This window comes from Macrobrachium nipponense, chromosome 12, assembly GCF_015104395.2.
Source record: "Macrobrachium nipponense isolate FS-2020 chromosome 12, ASM1510439v2, whole genome shotgun sequence".
In the NCBI taxonomy this organism is placed as follows: Eukaryota; Metazoa; Arthropoda; class Malacostraca; order Decapoda; family Palaemonidae; genus Macrobrachium; species Macrobrachium nipponense.
Genome location: NC_087205.1, coordinates 70,033,610 through 70,039,842, shown reverse-complemented (window position 1 = coordinate 70,039,842; position 6,233 = coordinate 70,033,610).

Below are 6,233 nucleotides of genomic sequence, written 5' to 3'. Positions count from 1 at the left end.
ATCATGATTATTATGAATTTCATATTCCATTTTGGGTATTGAAAAACCAAAACTTTGTTATTTATCATAAATAAAGATCTCTTTGCTCAAAGATCGTAGCCTTGGGCATAGTGTGACGTGTGCTGTCAAGCAAGACGGGAGCGTTCCTAAGCAACCCTCCCCTCTCTCTTCACTAACTACGCATATAGTATTATGATATTCTGTAATATACTTGAGCGATTTTTCTTCGTCTGTATGTTAGCGAGATGTTTTCCTTGTCTTTTCCTCATTGGCATGATGAAATTCTTGCCGAAACATACATAAACATACGTAAAAGCGGGCGAATGGCAGAGGTGAAATGGAACGTGTAGACTACTTGAAGTCTGTGATCGCACTAAACCAGGACTGGACTTGGTAGCTGAGCCTGAAGTCTCCTTCTCGACTTGGGGAATGTCTACAGATGCCATTTCTCCCAATTTCTTTGACAATAATTATCAAAATTTACGATAATAGAAGAAATATTGCATTTTCTTGTACGGATCAATGTTTTAGGCTTATTGAGTTACGATAACTAATTACCCTATAACTAAGAAAGTAAGAGGAATTTTGACGAAATATTTCGTATATGTATTCTCAATTGCCATACGAAGCTCCATGAATTTTTTCATGACTTTGCATTTTTCGCCCTATACCACCATATATAGGGGTTCCGGCCGGCCCCTTAAGGTCCGTTGGGGTCTGTCAGCTAAAAGGAAGACTGAACCTACTTCTTCCTCTGCAAAGAAGCTGAAGAAGCCTAGGAAATTCACACCTTTCCAGGCTTCCCAACAACAACAGGTGGTTCAAGCTGTTCGGTCTCTCAGGTGGTACAACCCTCCACCTCGAAGAGTCAGTCTCAGCCATTCCTCCTGCTGACTTCCCAGAAACAAACCTTCTACCTCGTTTGCGGTGTCACCGGCCTTCAACCCGGTCTTTGAAGGACAAACGTTCCAACCCTTTAATAGGTTTGGAAGAGGTAGCAGGGCTAGGGGTTCATTTCGCCAAAGAGGTGGCGGAAGAACACCTAGCAGAGGCAAGCACTTCTGGGGAGGACATGGGTCACGACCTGCCCAAAGTCAGTGAGAACCCTCAGGTAGGAGGGAGACTGTTCCTCTATCGCCACAGATGGGGTTCAGCAAATGGGCACAAAGTATTGTGTCCAAAGGACTAGGATGGAGCTGGATCAAAGGTCCCCCTCCATCCAAGACCTTCCTTCAGAGACCAACATCGGAATTGACGGAGTATGCCAAAGAACTTCAGAAAGGGGTAGTATCAAAAGTCAAGCATTTAAAGTTTCAAGGTCGCTTGTTCAGCGTGCCAAAGAAAGGCTCAACCAAACGAAGAATAATCTTAGGCTTGTCCAGTCTAAACTTATTCATTTGTTGCGACAAGTTCAAAATGCTGACTATCTCGCAGGTGCGGACCTTACCTCCCCGTGGGGCCGTCACCACCTCTATCGATCTTACAGACGCATACTATCATATCCCAGTAGCAAGACACTTCCGCCCGTACCTAGGCTTCAGGCTAGGAAACCAGGCATTCTCCTTCAAAGTGATGCCCTTCGGGCTCAACGTGGCCCCCAGGGTATTCATGAAGATGGCGGAGTCAGTAGTTCAGCAACTAAGATCTCAGGGGATAATGGTATTAGCGTATCTGGACGATTGGCTTATCTGGGCAACAACCGTCGAAGAATGCCACAAAGCTATGGTCAAAGTAATACAGTTTCTGGAACATCTGGGGTTCCAGATAAACAAGACCAAGTCCAGGCTAACGCCGGACTCCCGCTTTCAATGGCTTGGCATTCAATGGGACTTAAACTCCCATACTCTGTCTGTCAATTCCGTTTGCCAAAAGGAAGGAAATAGCCAAAGCAACAAAACAGTTCCTCAAGTGCAAACAGACATCAAGGAGAAACCAGGAAAGAATCCTAGGTTCTCCCAGTTTGCCTCAGTTACAGATGTTCTACTGAAGGCAAAGTTGAAAGATATAAACCGAGTCTGGCGCTCGAGAGCAAACAACAAGTCTCGGGACAAGTTGTCAGCCATCCCGCCGATTCTCCGCAAATGGCTCCGCCCCTGGGCGGAGGTCAAGAATCTATCCAAGTCGATTCCTCTTCAATTTCCCCCTCCGGTGTTGGTTATCCACACGGACGCTTCTCTAAGCGGGTGGGGAGGCTACTCTCAATTCACAAAAGTACAAGGGACTTGTTCCCCTCAGTTCCGCCAGCTTCACATAAATGTATTAGAAGCCATGGCAGTGTTCCTCACTTTGAAGAGTCTTCTACCAGCCAAGAAATCTCACTTCAAGCTGGTATTGGACAGTGCAGTAGTAGTACACTGCATCAACAGGGGAGGATCCAAATCAAGTCATGTGAACCATGTCATGATAGCCAGATTCTCACTAGCAGCCAAGTACAAATGGCATCTATCCTCCACTCACCTGGCGGGAGTAAGGAACGTGATAGCAGATGCCCTGTCTCGTTCAGTTCCTCTAGAATCGGAATGGTCTCTGGACAGGCGCTCATTCCAGTGGATATACCAAAAGGTCCCAGGCCTCCAGGTGGATCTTTTCGCATCACAATCGAACCACAAGCTCCCATGCTATGGGGCTCCCAACCTGGACCCTCTGGCCTATGCCACAGACGCCATGGCCATAGATCTCTGTTGAAAGTCCTGAGCAAACTCAGGACCTTCAAAGGACAACTCGCTCTGTTGCCCCAGATTGGCCCAAGAGCAACTGGTTCCCACTACTTCTGGAATTGGGTCTCCAGCCTCAACGGATTCCCAACCCCAAACTGTCTCAACCAGTGCAAATGAGGACTGTGTTCGCTTCCTCAGGAATTCTCAAAACCCTAACTTTATGGACTTCATGAAGTTCGCAGCTAAAAGAGATGCAAACATTGATCCTCAAAACATCCTTTTCTTAGAATCGATTAAAAGAGAATCAACTTTATGTCAATATGACGCAGCTGTTAAAAAGCTAGCAAATTTCCTGAAGGAAACACAATCTCGAACCATGACCACTAACCTGGCTATCTCCTTCTTCAGATCCTTATTTGAAAAAGGTTTAGCAGCCAGTACGATTACTACCAATAAGTCAGCTTTAAGAAAAATCTTTCAATTTGGTTTTAAAATAGACTTAACAGATTCTTATTTCTCGTCTATTCCTAAAGCTTGTGCTAGGCTCAGACCAACAGAGAGACCTAGCTCAGTTTCATGGTTCTTAAATGATGTTCTCAGACTGGCTTCAGATACTGACAACGATTCATGTAACTATATATCACTCCTAAGGAAAACACTATTTCTTTTAAGTCTGGCTTCAGGAGCCATAGTATCTGAACTGTCGGCTCTCTCTAGAGACTCAGGCCATATCGAATTTCTCCCATCAGGAGAAGTTCTCCTCTCCCCAGATCGAAAATTCTTGGCCAAAAACGAAGATCCTTTAATGAGATGGGCTCCTTGGAAGATACTCTCCCTTCCTCAAGACCCTTCTCTATGTCCAGTAACGACCTTACGAGCCTACCTCTCAAGGACATCTGCTAGATCATCAGGTCCCTTATTCATGAGGGAAAAAGGTGGCACTATTTCCTTAAAAGGAATTAGACAACAGATCTTATACTTTATTAAACAAGCCAACCCAGATTCGTTCCCCAAAGTCCACGACATTAGGGCAGTAGCCACCTCAATTAACTATTTCCAGCACATGAATTTTGATGATCTAAAAAAGTATACAGGCTGGAAGTTGCTGACAGTATTCAGACGCCACTACCTGAAATCCTTAGAATCTCTTAAATTTCCAGCAGTGGCAGCGGGAAACACAGTTTCCCCTGACACTGTCTAAGTAGTTTAGTCGTAGATCCAGATCTCCTTTCTACCTGCCTCACTAACATCCTTCCTGTGATCCTGCCACCGGTTCTACCCCTTTTGAGCCTTAGCTGCCAAAGGCTATATCGTGATCTTTCCTTATTTTAATGCTAGGAATACTCACAATTGTATATATTTTATCATTGTCTAATTTAAGTTATCGTAAGTTAGCATAATTCTAGTTTTTATGATCTGTTATTTAATCATAAGGCTAACCTAGTTGCTATAAGTTAATTTAAGTGTATATTCGATAACTTCTGTAATAATTACTTTAGATTATACTCATCTTATATATTTCGTTTTTTATTATTACCTTGTACTATTTCACGAAGCGACACGGTCTGAGCCCAGAAAAGGGATTTTGACGATGGAAAAATCTATTTCTGGGCAAGGGCCCGTGTCGCCCAGTGAAATCCCCCCCTTTTTTTATCCCACCCATCAGCCCAAGCTTGGTCTCCTAACATTCAAGGATGGCTGCTAGAGGCGCTCATGTTGGCGTGGGAGCGCTAGTAGTAGTAGTTGCTGACGCGGTTTGTGTATCAGCTCTCTCTAACAGGAGGATTTTGTGAAGGAGGGATCTAAATGACAAGAGGCCCCAGAAACCATACCGACACCCTCTTTTTATAGGGTGAGCGAGTCAGAATACTCTGACATCCCATTTTGGTTTTTTCTCTGGTAATGTTAGCAATATTTACCTTAGAAATATGAACTAAAGGATATTTCACTGGGCGACATGGGCCCTTGCCCAGAAATAGATTTTTCCTTCGTCAAAATCCCTTTTCTAATGCATCCATGGCTACTCACAAAAATGGAGATGAAATGGGGGGTTAGCCAGGGGGTGTGGGCAGTCACTGCCGTGGGAGATTGGCTGCCACTTGCTGTGGAAAGTGACCCTGCTGGGGTGTCAGTAAGTTCCCCCCGGGGGGGGGGTCCCCCAGATTAGGCTATATCTCGAGACTATTATATTAGGTCCAGAATTCTCACTTTTAAGAACATCAAAGTGTTGAAATAGGCAGATAATCCTGTAAGCCACTCTATGTTTACTTTTGCATGGGAGTTCATGGCGAGATTAGGGGGTCAGAGTCCGTAAGAAACTTTACTTTCTCCACTGTGGCGTCTAGCGTCACTGATGAACGCAGACTGCGAATTGCTATGACATATCTCTTCTCAGGTTTCGGGCAAGGTGAAACACGAATGTTAGGCTTCGGGAGTTCCCTTGTAATCATGTTTGTTGTTTGAAGCTGTATCAAGGAGATTCAGTAGTGATATGCCAACAGTTATCAACTGTGCCAGAATTTTTCCACCATGGAGCCCAGGGGTACTCAGATCTTCAAGCTCAGTATTAAAAAAAAAAAAAAAAAAAAAAAAAAAAAAAAAAAAAAAAAAAAAAAAAAAAAAAAAAAAAAAAAACTTGAAAGATATTATGTATTGGCTTTTTGTGAATTTAAATCTTTTGCCAATGGCACAAGTGAGAAATGACTCCCAAATGTTCACACCCCTACCCTACCCCAAAAGGGGATGGCATAATATGATTAGTATGGCCCAAGTGAAAGCATAACCAGCTTGGTAGGATTAAGCGTATTATGATAATACAGGCAGCTCTCAGTTAATGGCTGTCTCAGCTAACGGCTATCCAGTTTTACAGCGCTTGTAGAGACGCTGTTAACTGGATTTTCTGCGCCAGTCTCTGGTTAACAGCGCCGATATCTGGTTAGCAGCACCAGTTTCTAGTTGACAGCGCCGTTAAGCAGGTTTTTAGTGCTGTTATCACCGATTTTCCATTAGCGGCATTGGCCGGGAACGGAACCCCTGCCATTAACTGGGGGCTCCCTGTACACTATCACTATCCTAATCACTGGGCAAACCGGACAGAATGCCAAGAGTTCTATTCCTAAAACCAAGCCACCCTGGAATTACTGGTCCAGCTCCACATAATAGTTCTGCCTAAAAATACAGGTCCAAACATTGTCGGATAGATGATGGATCTACCACAGTTTTCACTCTTAGCTTCATATTTAACTTCATGTCAAGCCATGATGTGTTTTCTTATTTATTAGATTTGGAAAATTTGGCCAAATAGGAAAAATCCACATCATAATCCAAAAACATATAATGTTATGTGGGACTCGGGTTCAAACCTAGGGAAAAAAAAAAATCTTTTTCTGAGGTTTGGGAGCCCCCTCACCATGTCAAGGTGGTCCCAATTTGAGGGGGCAACCACTGGTTCCATGCAATGTAAAAACACCATACAAACAAAAGACTGGGGCTGAACGATCTGTCATTATTTGCTGTTAAAGATAAAGATAGGGTTTAGATTTCATTTAATAAATTACAGCTCTCTAACAATTTCAT